The sequence below is a fragment of the Athene noctua genome, chromosome 1 (genome assembly GCF_965140245.1).
Source record: "Athene noctua chromosome 1, bAthNoc1.hap1.1, whole genome shotgun sequence".
In the NCBI taxonomy this organism is placed as follows: domain Eukaryota; kingdom Metazoa; phylum Chordata; class Aves; order Strigiformes; family Strigidae; genus Athene; species Athene noctua.
In genome coordinates this window covers 241,684,072-241,704,308 of record NC_134037.1, presented here as the reverse complement: position 1 = coordinate 241,704,308, position 20,237 = coordinate 241,684,072, and the positions used below count along the sequence as shown (strand labels likewise).

The window sequence follows — 20,237 nt, the reverse complement described above, 5'->3', positions numbered from 1 at the left end:
CTCAACTCACAACTCTCCATGAAGGGAGCTTGTTCTGGCTTGCTTGGAAGCGCAAGTCAACTTACTGAAGAGATTAACTCCCATGAGCAAAAAAAAATATTTACTGTATACTTGTCATTCAACCCCATTTGCCTAGTAGTTGTCCAATTTGTCTGCTAAAATCTTACTCAGATTTCTCATTTTACGGGAAATGTTATCTGCACCTTCCTGCCCCTCATACAGAAGCCTGGTCTGCCCGAAAACCTGCACCTGGAACCCAGTGACACGGATAAATGAAGCCACTCAGCACATAGTCCTGTCAAGCAAAGTTATACAGCTATCCTTAAAAATTATTGTGTCCCTATCAGCAAAAGCATCCTGTTTGGAGTAAGTATGCATTTTTTATTGGAATAACAATTACTAATACCATTCAGCCTGCTAATGCATTTTTAAAAATCTTACTATATTTTTTCACATCGTCATTCTGACATCAAAGGAAATCACTCAATTATATTTACAGGGCTGGGGTGGTATCAGAGAGATCCAAATATGACAACCTCTGAAAGGTGTTGCATTACACATTTCAACATACTTCTCTGATCACATACAGTGCTCTCTCCCCATGTCACTTATCTAGAACAAGAAAGTTTGAAGTATAATAATATAATTATAATAAAATAGTAAGTTGCTCTTTAAGCAACAGCTGGAAGGAAATAAACTACTGGCTGTAAATATTCTCCTTAGTTCCACTGCAGTGGGATTTGGAAAGAAAAAAAAAAAAAGTGTGATTTTAAAGCAAAATAACTGTGGAACAACTAACAATTATCATTTTCCCCCAAGGGCCTTGAAGAGCAGCATGAAAAGCAAAGAGCTGCTGTTGTGCTAATGATGGTCCCCTACACCATGGTGTTCTGATCTCCAGGTATTTCCTTCAAAGGAAAAAGTAGGTTCAAAAGTACTCTAACATCTGCAACGGTTTATCTGGAGCAGACAAAGCACCACAGTGTGGTTTCATCATTTATACAAGTTTCCTTGAAGGATATCCTTGTGTTTCTCTACATGCCAACCAGGTTATGAGGGGTCGGATTCCTCTTAACTAGCTTTAGCCAATTCCAAAACAGACATTTGGGCTAAGGGTATCACCTCGTCCCTCTTTGTAACCAATTGGCAGAGACAGGCACCTCCAAGTATAAATTAATTTCTTCAGAGAAGAGATGGGAAAAATGACCCTCCAGAGACACCTGCCTTCCCTAGCTACTGCAGGGCTCTAGCAGAAATGAAAACTCCAACAGGAACTCAGACTGCTCCTCAAGACAGAAAATGGACTGAACCTAGAGCCAGCAGAAGCAAAAACATCTTGATAGAGTTGGACCTGGTTTTCTGTGGGCAGTTAATAGAAAGATGTAAAAGTCTCTGAACAGTTCCTTCCAAAGAACAATGACTCCTCCTAACACTTGCATTCCTCAAAAATAAGTTTTCTGCACAAAAGTTTGGATTTCAGGACTGCCTGAGCACTAATCCCACCACCTTCACAGCAAAGAATATGTGTTTTGCTTCTGCTGTTCTTCAGTTGCTTGACTGTTATGCTTTCCACTCTACTGCTTGTGTTGGTAGCTTTCCTGAACTGAAAAGATGCTAGAGGCCAAATTCCTACTCTAATCTCACAGAAATTCTCATTTCCAAAATCCCAACAACCACCTATTGTTTTTCTCCTCCAAGATGTGGCACCTCCACCCTAATCCATCATCCCACTGGTGACTTTCGGGTCTTGCATTTTTTTCTTGCTCAGGGTGCCAGAACATTTTGCTCCTTTCTTCCAGATGATTGCACAGCCAGAAAAGTCCTGCCTAATGCACCCGTGGTTAGCATGGCAGATACACAACAGTACGGCACCTTTATACTTCAAACCTGTATAAACCAAGTTCAGGCAGCAATTGGAAGACAGACTTTAAAATGCCGGGTTTGATCACTTCCTTTCCATATAGTATCCACATGCCTTTATTCAATGTATTGCTAAAACAGTGCTGGACAAGTCAGTCAGGTCCTCAACTACATGACCCCTTTTTTTTCCTACAGTGACAATTATATCATACATTAATTGTTGAAATCTCTTAATAACTACATGATTCTTATTGCAAATAACTTGCAAAAAAGCCTTTTGTTGCTGCTCTAGGTAAAGCCAAAAAAGTGAAGGGGTTGATTTTGCTGTATTTTTCTTAATGGCCTGCTCTCAACTTTAGGAAGCTATAAGCACACAAAACAGTCTGATACGCAGACTGTCACTGCAAAGTGAGACAAAGAATAAAAATCTTCACAACACATGTTACAGGTCACGGTTTTGTAAACTTTGTGGAAGGAAAAAACCAAATAGTGCAGCATGCAGCAGCATCCCTTGCTTAGGAATTCTCACATGGGTCATCAAACAGCTGTCAGGCAGTATGTAACCTGAGTGGAGTTTAAGCAGCAACCTAAGGATAAAAGACTATATTCTAGCTACCTGAGGAAACTAACCCCCTCTGGAATATTTTCTAAAGACACATCCCATTATTTACTTTGCTAGCTGACAGGGCTTTGTGAGAGAGTCAATGCAACAAAATAACCTAGTGCTACAAACTCAACAGCAGTTTTTCCAACTAGTTCATTTTAAGAATCTTTCACCTGATGAAAGCAAGCTCTTCTTCAACCTAAGGGAACAGTTCATTTATCAAATCACACTAATTTCTTGCACAGTAAGTTTACACCTGCCACATATACATCTGAATAAACCTCCCGTATCAGGATTCCCAAATGAAACTACTATTAGCATTATCAGTGGTCTGACTTTGTTATGGTTTATAGTTTGTACTTTTTTTTCCTCCTTTCTTATTTTGCAGAATTTTTGCTTACTGACTCCAGACTTCACAGGAGGGTCTTCTGTTCCCCTGCTATCCACAGAGTTACACCACCTCCCAACCCCACTGCAGAGGCAGTTGGGGAAAGCAGATCCTTCGGAAGCAAGTTCCCCCAAGCTCTGACCTCAGCATGCTTTACCCATAAAATTAAAAGGTAATTTTGCATGATATTTCTTTCATAGCAATAGAAAGTGGCACTGTACCACACCCCACAAATATCCCACAGCCAAAGCAAACTCACCTTTGGTTTAATCAAACCACTGAACCGACGTGGTCCACTTCAGACACACAAAGCAGCACCGTATCAGTGTAGCCACCAGTTTTCTTACGGCTCCAAGTGCATCAGCTGCAGAATGTCTGCAGATGCTTGATACCACCAGTGTCTTCTACCTCTCAGACATCATCATCCTCTCTGCTTCATGCACTGAGCTATCTATACAGCATCTCTGATCATTCACTCAAACACTGCCAACTTGAGTTAGCAAATATTTTCTAGAGACATACCATATTATTTCCTTTGTTGAAACTTCCAAGACATAACCTAGCTGCTAACTTGAGTTAGCAAAGACCTACGACTGAAGCAGCCTGTGCTACCCAGCCTCATGTGAGCTGAAACAAGTGACAGGAGAGCTCTCTCAAGTATTAGCCAGAAAACTGAAGCAGTAATTGCCTCTGCCGCTGGGATGCCAGAAAGCAGCCGCCAGCAGCAAACTTCTCAGTAGACACAACTGCAGCCAAAGATGATGTGCATCCACCCTACAAGTCAGTTCTTCCCGCCTATATTAAAATGCCCAGCAATGTAAGACAGTCAGGCTCACACACAGCCAGGAATAATATGGGTCACAGTACACACAGCTATTTATTTTGTGAACACCTCATTTGACAGAACAGGTTCCAGGAATAAATAAATCATCTAGTAGAGGGGATTTTAACCATCTGCCTGAATCAGTACCAGGGACAAACCCCAGTTAAATAAAAAGCTCATTGTTCAATTTTTTTCTAGAACTTCAGAGTGGCTTATAGTAAACTTTCAGAAGTGGATGACTGTCAAATAGCCACTAAATTTCAAGAAAAGCATAGCCTGCTTGTAAATAAGACAGTAATTAATTGCAAATCCTCAAAACCAGGATACTAAGTAAAATCCTCATCCTTGTAATTTAAAGAGGTGAATAACATTTACAAGGAAGGATACAAACAGATGACAAGGATGAGGAAAACGAGACAAGAGCGAATGGAGAAATCTGTACAGCTCAGAAAAGACAGCTGGGTTCTCTGAAAGTCTGGTGAAAGGAAACCCTGGAGTTATTCCTCATGTCAGAAAAAGGCAGGAGAAAGAGGTATAAGAAAATATGCTAAATACTACCATTAAATATTTAGTATTTTGGTAAATACAGCAATCACATGGATTTCTCAGAAAAGGAGTCAAGACATGGCATGTCAGGCACTAAGGAACAGGTTAGATTAACAAGAAAATTTCATGAGGGATCCTGCTCAGCAAAGAAGCTGGTAGCACATTTTTTCCTATAGCAGTTACTGCAGCCCCTGAACACGCAAAAGCTGTACCTCTGCGAAAATAGTTTTCTTCACTGTTCTTCACTTGAGTAAAAAAACCCCAGAACTAAAAAGTGTACCTGGAACCAAAAATCTCACAGTATTTTATTTTGGAAACTCTGAAATAAGGCACTTCTGTATCAGATACCATTCACGGGATTGATGACCTTGATATAGACCCTGGTAGTCTCCAGCAGAGTCAGGGTCCCTTGCAAGGGCAGCAGCTGCTGACCCACCATCGAGGGAAGACAGCTCTGGCCAGTGCTGCCAGGGCAAGCAGGGTCCCGAGGTTTCTATAAACTGCAGTAGTAAGGTGGGAGCCCCAGCTCCAGATCTCCAACACACCCAAATGGCCCAGGAACCACAGGCAGTGGTCAGAAACCCTGAAGCCGGTACATAGTCACAGGGTAGGTGTTAGCCTCTATGTTTTGTTTGACCAACAGCTATGCCTTCTTTATTTATAGGTTTATATAGCCAGGGATATTGCAGTAACAGCACTATGGAGGGAGTGCTCAAAAACCAGAACAAATCCACCCCCAGTGCAAACAGCCACAGACCATTCCCAAAGTTACTGAGGAATCCGGGAACCTCAAAAGTTCATTGAGATAAGCACTTAGACATTTACAGTGCAGACTTTTTACATCCGAGCTAATCCCTCAATGACTCCTTTTATAGTCAGTGGGAAGCAGCTTTCAGGTCAGAACTCACCTGCTTCAGCGTATTGGGCCGAGATGAGTAACACCCCAGGAACATCCACCTGGCTATCCTGGACATAGATGACTACATTTGGCCAGATGAATGCTACATTCAACACCATTCAGCATATCACAGATCTGCAAGGATTCTGGCCCTAGGATCATGAAGGATGAGGATATAGCAGGCAATGGAATAAAAAAAAAAAACCAACAAATATACTGCCAAACACAGTGCTGTATATAGCAGAGAGGATCTACCCTGGGTTACTAACTCTGGGTCAGTATTGACTGGAGTTGACTACAACCAACTCTGCCCAGAACTGCTGAACTAGTTCTCCATACCACCCAGCCTCCTCGTTCTTCTGGTCAACACCACTAGTTTCTACACATACTTGGTTAAGTCAGTGGGACTTCTTAGCTTACCCTTCAAGAGAGGCAAAGAGGTTCTGCCACATCCCCATCTGCCCTTTGGCACCACAGTGGTTCAGGCAATAAACCTCACCAGGATCAAGCCAGCATCTACTGAACATGTCCCACACTGCATGCAGTTGAGCTTCTGGCATCACAGACACAGACCAAGAGAAAATAAAGTCATCACTTTGTTTTCTATTCTCTGAAAGCTGGGATACAACTGGAAGTGGTATTTTTGAAAGGCCACTGAAGCCTCATTAACCTGTCATAGTGGATCATGGTCAAGGAACTTGATAGATCAAGGGTGAACAAAACGTAGTGGAGGCAGTAATTGCAAAAAGATCCCTGCCCTCCTTCACCCGAGCCATATTCCTGTTTTCTTTCCTATCTGAGACTAAACACCAACCATCATATCTTTTTGCTGTCCCTCTTGTGCAGACCAGACCATCAACTGTGCTCAATGCCAGCTAGACTGGCACACACCAACCCTCCTGCTGCCACACAACCTAAAGCAGAGACACAGAGCTCAGGCACAACACCGTATGGGGGTGAATCCTACCTGAAACCTGCCTGGCAGTAAACTGGAAAAAGGAGAAAGAGAAGAAAAAGGAGCGACAAAGTTTTCAACAAAAATACAACTGAGCTGGTTACTCCAATAACTGGTTAGATTAGAGAAAGGGTTACGGGTCCCCTCTTTCATTTAAGCTAATTCCTTCTGTATAGAAAATCCTCTCTCCACGTGGAGTCAAAACCATATCGCATATGTGCAATCACACATCTCACCCACACTCACAACTGAATTGCCTGAATTAGAAGCCTAGCTGGCTTCAGGTTTCCGTTACAGCCCACCCAAAACAAGGAGTGCCTTCTGAACACATCTTCCCACTGATAAGCACAAGCCTACAAGAAGCAAGGCTCAAAACTTTATACAACCCAGCAAAAATTGGGGACTAAATACCCAGTCATTCTCCTGCTCAGGAAACGGGTTTATTTGACTATCTGAAGCATGCATGCTGCAGAGCAGAGTCAAGGTCTGTCCCCTTCAGATCACTCAAAATACAAGATACTCAGAATATTTCAAAGTAAAATAACTTCTGAGGGCTGTGGCAATCTACAAGCTTGTTCCTTTTTTGTGCCAGGCTCAGCATTTGAAGCTATGCTGCCTGTGCAACCATACTCTTTCATATATGGAAATTCTTTCTAAAAGGCATTTTGGCTGACTGTTGAAGGCAACAGAAGTTGCCACAGCGTACCTGATCAGAAAGGTAAGTTTTGCCTCTTCTCTCCAAGCCTCCCTTGTATTTGCTTCTGACTTAGGAGACAGCAAAGACAGATGAGTGTCACTGAGTAACCAGAAGCTTCAAGAAGCAGAGGCTGTCCCACTGTGGAGGGTCCCACCTGGCACCCACACACGTGACCATGTCTTCCCTACTTGACCTCACAGCTTAGCGGAGCCCACAGAAGCAGGCAGTCCACTGGTTCACCTGGTGTTGGACACCACCATGAAGTCGTTGCTCAAGCACAAAGTTAACCATTGGAAATGACCATATGTGCTATACGCAAGTGGCAAAACCACCTCCCTCTTGAGTTTTTTTAGTGGGTTTTTCCCCCTCTCCCACCCTGTCTGCCACAAACATTCACACATATGTATGCAGAAAAATCCATCTGTTATTCAGGCGAGCTGCCTGTAAAATGCTGACAAACAAAATGGAAACAAGTCCCTGTCCTCATCACAGGAACAGGTTTGAGAACAGCAGACAGCACCAACTTGCAGGGTACAGGGCTGACCTGAGTGCTGCAAACACTAACCACATTTTCAGTTATTTCTTGGCCTCTTTTCCAGTTTGAAAGAGAAAGCAAGGCACAGCATGGCAGTCACTCAGGAGCTATCCTGGACATGGGAAGATTCCTCCCTGACACCTGGGCCTTCACCTCCCGGCAAAGCATGCTCTCTCATGTTACAAAGCAAAGATAAAAGAAGAAAATGGGAAACATGCATGCATTTATATGAATTTCCCAACCCTGCCCTGGCTCGCGGGTTGCTCTGCAAGAGGGAAAGCACGGCTGGCGGTGGCAATGCCCACCTCCGCTGGTGCAGGGGCACACGCTGCGGGAGCCGATGACGGCAGGTCCTAAACCCACACTGAGCAAAGGCCCTTCCCGCCGGGCGTGCGGCCCCGGCATTTTGGGGGATCCCACCCTCAGCAGAGGGGCTGGAGAGAGGCAATGGGGAGGTGAGGAATAGCTCCCAGCAGCGCTCGGGGAGGGAGACGGTGGGCGCAAGGAAGACACGGAGAGAAAAATGGAGGTTTTGGCGGGAGAGGGAGACGGCCCGGCCCCGGGAGCCCTCCGCGCCGCGCCGGCTCATCATGCAAAATGGATGCCCCGCGTGGGGCGGCGGCGACCACCGCCCGGCCGGCCCGGTCCGGCCCGGTCCGGTCCGGTCCGGTCCGCCCCGGTCCAGCCCAGCCCAGCCCAGCCCAGCCCAGCCCGGCCCGGCCCAGCACTCACCCGCGCCGAGGGGCAGCCCGGCGCCGGCGGGCTCAAGCGGGAGGCGAGGTGGCGCCGCGGGCCACCGCAGCCCCCCGCTCCCCGCCGCCTCGTTACACTTCCAGCGCGGGCCGCTCCGCCCCGCGTCAGCTGCGTAGATGAATGGAGCGGGCGGCCGCGCTTCCGGCGGGGGCTGGGCCACGATGGGCTGTAGCCCCCGGTGAGGAAGGCATCCGCGGGCTGAGCTGGGGGGGGACATCGGGAACAGTCCGGTTTAAGCATGGAACGCAATTGGGCATGGCCACGTGTGGCAGGGGAACGTGGAGCAAGAAGGGGCTTGTTCTTCAAGGCAGGTTACAGGCAAACAGTTCAGACCATTTATTCAGCGCGGACTGAAAACCTGCGTAATTTTTCCCCTTCAGTCTCTATGGGAGTGAGAACGGAGGGGCTGGACTGCACCGCACCGTCCATTCAGTCGTACTGGTCACCGTGCTCTGACAGCGGTGAGGTGCTGCAGAAACATGGCCGACCGGGCGATGCGGGCTGGAACGGGTGCAGGAGGCAAAGGTGGGCTCTGGTGGACTCGGATTAGGCTTTTCACATCGCCTCCCAGGAAGCACCATGTCCCCAGCCAAGGAAATTTGCTGTTGAAGATGTCATGGCTGCCCCCAGAATTGGGGCAAATAGCTAAAAAGAGCTGTACATGTTGGAAGGAGAACAGCACGGGTTGTGTGCCGGGCTTGGTTCGATCCCATTTCCATTACCATTCCTAAGGGCCATGGTGAGACCACTGTGGGAAAAGTTTCAAGTGTGCTGTAGGATGGAACAGCATATGAACATGGATCTTGAAAAAACTATCCAAAATAAAGTGGAATTCTGGAAAGCTGTAGAGTGATAGTTTAGGAGTGAAAACCAAATAAGCAGTGGGGAACAGCTGGCCAAGCAGCCAATTAGAAAAAGGTCAGGACACTACAAGTGGATCCCAAAAGTCATGTGAGACTACTGCATGGTACTAACGGTACTAATGAAAAAAGAGAAAAACAGACACCCAAAACAACAGTATCTTTTTTGTAGAGCATCTTAATGGAAACATATGTAGGATGTAGAAAGTAATTAAGGAAGCTGTAATCAATAGTGCTGAAACCTCAGCTGGAGTACTGTGCTTATTTTGACATTTAACCATAAAGAAATATACCTACTTGGGGGAAAAAGGCAGCTGAGAAACACATTCATTAGTGAAAAGCAGAAGGAATTGTTTTTCTTTTCCAGAACAAAGGCAGAACAGTAGAACAGTCCTTCAGCAAATAAGCAGGCAAAGGTATAAACAACAAATAAATTGTTTAACATCAATTATGACCGCACCACGCTCATTACTGATTACCCACTGGAAAGGCTGGGGGACATTTTGGGGTGTGCATTCACGGAAAACCTTTGAATGATGCTTCACTGCCATATTTCTTCAACAGCTGCTCCACAGGAGATGAACAGCTATACCTGTCAGGCTGCAGTCTGCTTCTGTCTGTCACTGCCATAGCACCCTGGTTCATCTCCTGTGCTTATTAATAGATGTGGTTGCATAAATAAGGGGAGTGATGATCTGAGATTATGAATCCTAAAACTGCCACAAGGGGATGGGGTATTATAATGTAGCTTGTTACATGTATCCAATAGATTTGTGAGTAGTATGCATGATTATTGTAGAGTGCTTATATAAGGTGTGATTTCTTTCAATAAAGTTGAAGCTTGCTCTATCGTTCACATTGAATTGGCTGCTTGCTTCCTCCGCCCATCACAAGTGGCGCCCGAACAGGGACCCGAACTCTGCTTTTCCACCGAACGGAACTCGGGAAGCGGCGGAACGGATTTTCGGAGCAGGAAGGCGAGAAGGTCACTGCCTGGTGCAGGAGATGTGTGCCGTCTCCTGAAGCGCCGGGATTTGTAAGTCTGACATTGGAGCAGCGGATCCACAATATTGCTTCAGGAGATATTGCAGACCGACAGGGCTAATGAGGAATCGGCCAAAGTGGTATATCCAGGAAAGGCCATAATGAAGGCTGAATTTGGGGAAACCTAGGAAAAGCCAGCACTGGTCGTTAGCTACTGATCGGATACTGCTGAAGGTCGTCAAGCTACGATACAGGAAAAGGAATCAAAACAAGTCTGCCCGGGCAGGACAGTGGAACAAGAGGTAGCCCTCAAACTTTTACAGTGCTTTTTAGAAAAGCGGGGAGTAAGTCCGATAAAAAACTTAGCCGCGCTGATTGGTCTGGGCAAGGCTAAGGGACACTTTAAAGAGCCAAATTTATTGTTTAAAGAAGCAGAACGGTGTGATAATCTTTTAGACCCTGATGCTGTAAATCCTGAAAAAGAATCTGAACTGTCTGGTCTGTATTCTCCCTTAATTGGGGATGATCTGTAGATAAAAGTGAGGCGAAAAAAACTTTGGCGCAAGGGAATATGGACATGGCAAGAAAAATTCTTACTCCTGTAAGCTATGAGCCATCAGCCACGTTGGGAAGAACACTGGCAAGGCCGAGAGGATGAGAAACTGCGTGAGTAGCAAAGAAATAAGGATGCTGGACTGGGGGAAATAAGATGTTTGCCTAACAGAAGAACTACGTGTGAACACCATAACGGGACCAACCACAGAGGGTGTGAAGGCTTGTGGACAGTAGTATAGAACCAATCATAGTTTGTTTGCTTTCATGTGATTGCTCTTCGATAGTATGTGGGATGCTTTGTACTTGATAAGGTACCTTCGACAGTTTAAGGCGCGCTGTATTACAGAGTCGAGCTGCCATACCCTTTCTTTTGCTTGCCCAGGGGCATGGATGTAAAGATTTTGATGGGATGTGTTGTTTTAATCTATCCGACCACAGTCAATTAATTCAAAACCAATTACAATGGATGAAGCAGCGTTTACAAAAAACACAAGTGGTTGTCAATCCTTGAGACAAATGGTTACAATCTGTGTTTGGTCTGTCCCTATGGCTACAAGGTCTGTTACAAGAAGGATTGTGGTGATTAGGAATAGTACTATTGATTGTAGTAATTATTAAAATAGCATATAGTTGTATAATGACAAATATTAGTAAATTTATGCTTGTGCAGCCTGCATAAAAAGAAAAAGGGGGAATTGTTGGAGAACGGCTTGCAGAGAGCAAGGCCATGGGTCTCTGCAGGAGCTGATTGCAGCCATCTGAGGTAAACAAAGGAAAAAACCCAGGGTACAGTTATGCTAACAACAGACACTTATGTTAACAAAGAGAGAAACTGAGGTACATTATGACCTTGTATATGATAAAGGAACGGCCCTGGGAGAAAAAACAGGTTCAGAAGAGGGAAGATGTTGTGACATATCTGAAATGCCACAAGGGGCTGGGGTATTATAATGTAGCCTGTTACATGTATCCAATAGATTTGTGAGTAGTATGCATGATTATTGTAGAGTGCTTATATAAGGTGTGATTTCTTTCAATAAAGTTGAAGCTTGCTCTATCGTTCACATTGAATTGGCTGCTTGCTCCCTCCGCCTGTCGCAGCTTGCAGCAGTAACTTAGATGCTGATATCTGTATTACAGACATCCACAATTAATTAAAATTAGTCCCATTCCAGAACTCCTTTCCAGGGTTCACTCCTGCAGCTCAGCGTTTTTCTAGCATTAGCTCTAAGACCGAGATTTCTGACAGAAGGCCACCATGAAATAAAACAAGCTATATGAATGAAATACCACTGCTGATTGCTCCAGTACCACCTGCTACTGTTTAAATGAGAGGTGATATTATCATTGCCTTCAGTTTTCTGTTGTGTACAACTTAAGTTCACCCAGGCTATGTGGAGGAGCAGATTAAAAACCCTGAGGGACATGTGGATACAGTGACAGTCATAGATATTAGAGATCTATCTCCCCTAACCTTACGCATCTATGGTGCAGATATCTCCACGAGCACATCATAGTAGCTTCTCTTATAATCAGTGCACAAAAGCAGGCATTTATGGAGCACAACTCATAAATCTTAAGAATGGTTGCCTGGACCACACTAGTAGTGCATCTAGACCAATGTGCTGTTCCAGAGAACAGTTCAAGTAGAACTGTGGGAAAAATCTGATAAAGTAAACACATGAAGACACTTCCTTAAAGCACTCTCTTGATCTTCAGCAATTTGCAGTTGAGACAGAAATGCTATCCTTGCATGTAGTAGCTGTTGATGCCCTTCATTTTCCATTAAATTCTCCAGATTCCCCCGATCTCACGCAAAATGTTAGCATTTACAACATCCTGTGACATGACATTTCACTGCTTTACTACATGTAGCTTCAAATACTATACCATTTTGTTTCTTTTGAACCTGCTACTTGCAAGCTTTCTTGCACTGAAGAAGACAGTGAACAATTGATCCCTACTTCTATCTCTGTTTTATGTGCTTTTGTATGTCTTTATCAAATATACATTTAACAAGATCTTCCTTTCTAGTCTAGGAAGTCTCAACCAACTTAGTCATCCTTTTCATGGGAACCATTTCATGCTTTTTTGTTCATCCTCAGTGCCCTCACATAAATCATGATCTGGAAAGACCTGGCTGCATCCCAGCCATCTACTGGGAATGGTCCCTGGCCCATACTATCCTCCAAACCATGCCTATGTATTGTTCAAGACAGTGCTAGTTGCCCCAGGCCAAAACTGTGCCATGGACCCCACGAACAGTGTGACATTGACTCCGTCTATACTTGTAAGTTAAACAAAGCTAAGGAATATTTATGGAACTTAATCACCCTTTGGCTAAATTTTTTAAAAGTCCCACGGCACAGTTTTCATCCATGCCAACTAACAGTGTCCCAAGTAATCCTTAGACACCAGAGGTGTTAACTCAAACCTGTGGCCATTCCCTATTTATATACAACCACCCTGTTTTGGAGGGTAAAAGGATTTAATAGTATGGACATTAATCATTCTGTTCCATAAGCATTTTCTGGTTTGGGCAAGCTTAGTAGTCTAATATAAAGCAGACAATACGGCTGCTCATGGAACAGTGCTTAGAGACACGCCCTAGTTCTGTCTAAAGAGCACAGATGTGGCCTAGATGTGTGAAATTAAGTGTAAGATGAATACTGTCTTGTCTACCACAGGACCGCAATATAAAAGGCAATGGGGTGGGCAGACCTACTGTGACTAAGCAGTTGGACATTCCCTGCGGAATTTATCTAGCCAAATGTGAAGATGTGTGTACTGGGGAAAACAGAAAGACTGCAGAGGTGGGTGGGCTTTTCAAAAGCTTTGGCTTCACAAAGGCCAGCCACCCCCTCAGTCTGGGCTCTCTCCCCATCATGTCGGTGGGAAACCCCTATGGCTACAGGAACCACTGAATACCTTCCCTTCCATGAGCACGAGTACACCAGCCAACAGCACGGTGTCAGAGCAAGGAACTAGGCCCTGCTCTCCAGTAGAAGGCACTACAGCCTCCAAAGTTCCCTACAGTGTGTGCCCCAGAGGTAAAACATCAGAGCAAGAGGGGAGAGCCTGGAAGCTGCACCCATTTCCCATGCTTAGGGTCTGAAACAGATCTCTCCTGCTTTTCAGGAGCAGTGTGCCAGGTTGGATTTTCCTTTTTCCAAATTACAGCTAAGTGTCATAAGAAAGCATTGAGCTAAATGTGTTGTAAGAAAGCATGGGAACAAAGAGACACTGCCTTCCAAAGAGCCAAAATGCTGGTGGTTATCTTTACTCTGGGTAAGGTGATCCCTCCCAATTCCCACAGCATTTGAATCTTACTGGGAGCTGGCAGGTGCTCACTCATAAATGTCTTTTTTGACATGCTCTGGCAGCAGTCCTGCTAGGTGCTGCTCAGTCGGCATAAGGTGAGTATTTGTCCCCTGTGGCAGAAGCCTCTATCCTGAAGGTTCCACAATGTTGGTTGCAGAGAAGCTACATTGCAGCAGAGAGTCCATGAGCTGGAGGGTGGAATTACACCCTCGGACCTCCCCGTCCCGTCTGGGGATGTAGGCTGTGTTTGAAAGAAGTGAAGCTCAACCTTAGACATTTTAATCACCTTTACGTTTGTGAAGAGCATGTTCACTGATTTGTCCTAGTGACAGGTAAGGCAAGTATCTAAAGCAGTTTTAAAATACACCTTATTGCAATATACAGAATAAATCAAATGAAGCCTGATGATTTGTTTATCTGTCTCTTTTCCTTCTCTTCCTTGGTTGTGGGAGTGACTTGCTCCTTTCAAAGTTATTCAACCTTACAGTAAGGCTGGCAAATAAAATTATTGAAGAATAATTACGAACAGGTATTTCCATTTCAGTGGGAGGATCTTCTTTCCTGCTTTGGCCAGAGTGATACTCTCATGTTTCATCCTTTCTGGTTTATTCCAATTTTTTCTCTGCTTGTGTATTGATTAATTCATTACTAGTTCAGGGACCCAAGAATCAAAGGAGATGCATCAGACAAAACTGATGCAAAAAGAGCTGGGCCAAGAGGTCACCTTTGAATCAGACAGTGGATTCTGAAGTCCTCTCAGCCAAATTTTATTCCTGCAATGCTGAAAACAACGAGAGATGTGACTGCCAAGAATGGAGTGGCTCCAGACTTAGGACAGTGAAATGGCAAGGAGAAGGGTGCTCTATGTGCTTTCATAATTTTATTATAAATCTAAAGAGACGCCTTGGAATGCACTTGGCCAAAGCCGTGGGAGGTGGTGGTGTAACACAGAGCTTTTTGTACTAATTTACTGCTGATTTTTATCTGAAGCCACCACCCTCAATCCCACCCTTTTCTCTGTAATCTTTCCTCAAAATAACTGACGCTAACATCCTGTTACCGCTTTGAGTTGGTCCCATTCTTAACAAAGTTGTTCTTTCACCTGCTAATATGCTTGGGCTAGTTTTTTCATTCATCTTATGCCTCTTTTTTTTTTTTTTTTTTTTCCCGTTAGGATTTAATGGGTGTAGTGGACTTCCTTCACAATCTTGTGTTTATTTGGGGGGAAGCAGGCCATGATTTTATCGGAAATTATTAGTATAATTCATGTGGTTTGTTCTCTCTGAAAGTGCTGGAGATGAAAAAGACTTTTGTACTTTCTGCTCTTGAAAGATCATTGTTTCTGGCAAAGTCATTTAGCATTTTCCAAGCTGTTAAATTATATCACTCACAGGCAAGGCACAGAAAAGGCTATATCCAGGCATGCCAGAGGATACTGAGAAATGCTAAGACAATTTTCTAGGGAAAATCACAGTGTCTATGACATATGTTGTCCTTTTGGCTTTGTACATTTATTAAGAAGTAGAGCAATAGGCTGGATTCAACTGGACTTTCCAAGTGTTGCAGAACAGGTGGTTTAGTTTCCATTTTAAGTGAATTTTGGTGGGGTTTTTTAGTGAAATTTAAATTGCATATTTAAAACCAGTAAAAAATAAATCTTCATGAATAAAGTCTTCGAGACCTACAAACCATACCACTATACAGTCTTAACATAGTTGACCAGTCTTACTGCTGACATCCTATAAATCATGTCACGTTTAGCAGATACATCACATCTCATATGCACAGCAAGAAACTCCAGCTGATGACGCCCTGGATCCCATTATTCTGTAGCTGAGCCTGTACGTAGCTCACCTGTTGGCAGGTCAGGACCAGACTTTTTTCCCCCTGCACCAAGTACAGCTGGTTCCTGATAAGTCCATGTGGGAGAAGCCTCACCCCAGGACCCTCATCACAGTCTGTTGCAGGACTCGCCTTGTGACACTCTTCTTTTGTATGCTAGAGATGAACACCTGAGAAGGGCCATGTGACCTCTCCAGGGAACATGTCAGAGTCTTGATTTATGAGTAAGTGGATAAAACATTCATTTTACCACCTGAAGAGACACCTCTGACTCTGCTGAACTCAATGTAAAGTACTCTTTGAGTAGTTTTCAACCTGAATTTCCACCTCAAATTTTATGCTGGGATTTGTCCATTCCATTTGGCCATGACCAGGTCTTTGTCCCGCTTCTTGTTAGTAGAAATGTCTTCCTCCACAGTGGGGGAAGAATTAAATCCTATAATATCTTTTCCTAAGCAAACAAGAGCAAATATAATTCATATGATTTATTCAAAGTTAAGATTCAAGGGGAGCCAAAAGCTGTCAGGTCTGGGGTTTTTTTTCCCTTGTAAATAATAGTAGGGTCAGTCAAGAAGCATCCCAAAGTTCAACCTCCGAGATAAAGCATTTCTCCTGTGAGAGTCAGCCCTAAGATTCAAAATTGGTTCAAGTCACCCTCACACAGATCTATGTATCTTCAGTATCTCAAAAAAACCCAAACATTAATGAATGAATTACAGGTAAAAGGAACATTGTAAATATTTGGTTTGTTTCCATGTTATCTCAAGATCCAAATCAGTTTCAGCCCAGAATTATACATAGAAAGAATTAGAAGTTGTCCAAAACTGTGTTAAAGGATGAACTAAATTATTCAAATCACAGAAGGTCCTTCCAGCTCCAGTTTGCCTCCTCATCTGCAGTGGTACCCTGACAAATTTCTACTGAATTTGGAGAAAAAACAGTTTAATTCTTTTGCTCTCAGCTCACAGACTACATCCAAGTCCCGTGGTTTTCCCTCTCCACAGGTAAAACTCTCATCTAGGAAACTAGAGGTGGGGGGGAAAGGTTGCTTCATGGTTTACAGTATGCATCAGTGTTCACAGCTTGTGTGTGAAGGTGGAAGGTATTGACTGGATGTTCTTTGCATTCCTGGACCAAATGATGCTGGTGATTGAGGAATTTTTTCTTGTGACTGGCAGAGACTGAAGCCAGTGACATATGCGATTTCTTACACTTTTGGTTTCCTGTCTTGTTCCTTGATTGCTGTAATACCTTATTCTTGTGCTTTGACAAACTCTGGCATGCCTTGCTCATACCTTAACAAAATGCTGCAAAAATATCGCCCTTCCTAGCCTGGTGTATTGACCTCATTCAGCCTTTCACTAACTCTCTTTGTAACTTGTACCAAAAACCATCTGCTGGTCTGTACTGCACAAGGCTTTGCAGGTCCTCATATCCCCTTTAATATTTACAGATTGATTTCTACCTCTAATCCATCACAATGCCACACAACTGTGGTGCTATAACAATAAAAATAACAAGCACTGCTCCAGCTAGTAAGTCCTTTTCTTCATAGGATGAAGTGAAATCAATAGAACTGAAGGAACCCAGTCAAATCAGTAGAACTGTTGTCAGAAACTCCAAGCTGTTCACTTTCTGATATCTCCCAACTTTGATCTAAGTATGTTTTATCAACCCAATCTGGTTTTTGGTGCTAAATCCCTTAAAAATATACCAAAATAAAACTGACCCCAGGATGGATCCTGATGGAACTCCACTGGTAACTTTTCTCCATGTTGGTAGTCTTCTTTCAATACAGTCAAGGTCATCTCCCTTCTCACTAGCCTTAACATCTTTCACCTTCCTTGCTACTTAAGTTATGTACTAACCCTTCTTCAGTTCATCCAGTTTCCAGGATAGCACTGTATTATTTACTTTACTGCAGTCCACCTAGATCAGCTGTGCTTCATTCCTCTTGTCTAGAAAGTTACTTGCTTTAATCAGATAGAACAAATGGTCTTCTTTTGAAAACTCACCTGCATCTGTGTTCCATTTTTCCTTTCAATCCATACCTTTGTATAGCTTTATTTCAAAATATGTCTTAATAGCTTGTGTACTACTAAATCAGAGTCCCATGGCTGCTACACATCTAGTCATGCGGTACCACTTCTAATTTTAAAAAAATGGTAACAAAAATCTTTACTTCCAGATTGTCAGTTACATGCTCACATCTTTTCACAGTTCCCCACAGGATGGGGAGGATCTGCTTTTCAACTAGTGTACGTTAAAATCTGTGGTTTCTTTTCTAACAGTTTTACATCATCAGTTGTGCACATCTCTGCTCCTCCCAACAGCAATGGCGATTTGCACTTCTTGCTGGAAACTTTGGCCATTTAGGACAAAATCTAAAGAAGGACTTGGCAGCCTAACATGCAATTTCAGTTGAGTAAAGGCCTCTGCATTCAGCGCATTGGTGCTAATTCTCTTCCAGACTTAGAGAGGCTCATTAGCTCAGACGCCATCTAATCAAATGACCCTCACCTTCCCCTTAGTACCCAGGACCCAGTTAAACCAGAAGCGCTTGGAGAACTAACACAAAGTCTGAGCACTGAGTTCAGATGGTGCTGGCAGGTTTTTTTAAAGCAGCAGCTGAACCTGAAGAGTCTGACAGTCTCACTGCCCTTGACACAGAGCAAGTGCCATGTTGCCTCCTTCTTGCTCTCCTTTTTCACACGGGAATCTTTCACTCCTCTGAACCTAGGGACTCTGCTTAAATGGGTGGATATAAAGTGCCGTGCATCTTGTGGTCTAGAGGACTCTCGCAGCAAGTCAGACAAGGGTCTAAAATTAGGTTATAGACAAGAAACCTCAAAAAATGCAGAAAATCCCTACCAATTTAAGAAAAAAACCCATATATCCAGTCATTGATGGCCCCTGACAGTACATGACTGAGGTCATCCAAGGTATCTCTGTAATATCTCAGTCATTTAGATCATCCCAATCTCAGAGGCTAGATATATGTTACTGAATAACTAAATAAGGTCCTCTCTGACCTTGAGGGCAAGCTGCACAGCACAGCTTGCATCCACACAGTGAAACCCTCTTCAAAAGAAGTCCATAACAAGGTGGCCACCTCCAAACTGCTCACTGGGAAGAGCAGGCCCATGCTGTCCCATGAACTGGCATTGTCTGGGAGAGGGCTGTCTTGCACAGACCATACCTGTAGCAGGAACTCTTAAACACCGTGGGCAATCATGGACTGGTACACCATCCTGGACCCTAACCATGTTTCATTTAACAAAATAGGTGTAGCCATAAAGGCTGAAGCTTTGTTAGAGATCTAGAACCAGACAAGACAAGAGTTTGGGACAGGTGGCTTTGGCATTTCCTCATTAGCAGCTCAGACACCACACTGGTTGTGGTAGATTTTAGTCCTGGGAATGTAACTTTCTCTCATTTACTATACAAAGGAATAAGACATCTTCCTCAGCATTGTGAATTTTGTTCCCAGAGCCAAAATAACTTCCTGGCATTACAGCTCTGCATACCCTCTTGGGTCTGGCCCTTGATCTAAGTGTAATCCAAATGCTGTGTTTGATCTTAGCCTCCTACTCTGTACACAGCAGCCCTACTTCCTCCTTTTTAAATGTTTCTATTTATACAGTTACCAAACCTTTCAGCATTTATCTTCACAGATCTTTGCAAGGTCTAACTCAGCTTGACTTTTGGCACTTGGTGCTGAATTCCTACATTTTCTGACCTTCAAAACATAGCTGCCTAGACCGACTGACCTCTTTATCCGTTCCCATAGACTGTTTACACCTAGCATCCTTCCTTGGGCAGTCACTCATCCAGGTATCTCTGGAGAACTTCCTCATTCATTTTTCCTTTGTTTAGCATTCAAATTCCAGAAAGATTTTCTACCTCTTACGTAAACTCTTATACTCCTTCATGTGCAACCCCTGAGCTTGTCAAACTGGTTAACACCACTCACTACTTTTCTTAACTTTCTTGACATTTTCTCCATGGAAAAAAAAAAAAAAACAAAACAAAACCAGAAAGATTTTTTTTCTCACTTTCCCCATTCCATTTAAATCAACACTCTAATCCAAAATTATTTACCGTAACTAGTTCTTCTATAATATGTTCACTACCAAAACTACATCCAAAATATATTCCCTTTGGCTTGTGGGGATAAACAAGTGTAATATCACATGCTTTATTCTTGAGTTTGCAGACATAACATTAAACTCGTGCATATTGACAATTCACAGTAATATTATTCTTGATATTAAAGAAACATTAAAGGTCTAGTGTTTTACAAAAGAGGCCTCTAGCACCATCCTGCTTTTCCCCTTCATCCTTTCCCAGAGAATTTTGACTCAACTCATTCTGTTTTCTTCCTTCTTTGTCTCAGTTTTCCTTATGATCTGTCACAGTATCATCATTCAGTAATGATCAAGAAGAGAAATCTAACATGGAGAATCATTAGGGAAGGGAGAGAGAACAGTACAGAAAGCATTGCTATGGTTTTTTGAGAACGGTGACCACATCTCAAAAAGAAAATACCAGAACCTGAAAGGTTCAAAGAAGGATAAATATTAAAGATATGGAATGATTTACATTAAAGGAGTGGC

General features: G+C 43.5%; 1 protein-coding gene across 1 annotated transcript in view; it reads right to left on the bottom strand.

Annotated features, from left to right (window-relative positions):
* The window catches only part of SLC7A1 (solute carrier family 7 member 1), a 51,622-nt gene extending 43,480 nt beyond the window's left edge, over positions 1-8,142 (bottom strand). Inside the window, exon 1 of the mRNA XM_074914718.1 lies at positions 8,039-8,142. The gene's annotated coding sequence lies outside the window, so the exon portion shown is untranslated. The remainder of the gene's footprint in view (positions 1-8,038) is intronic.
* Between the last annotated feature and the right edge of the window lie 12,095 nt (positions 8,143-20,237).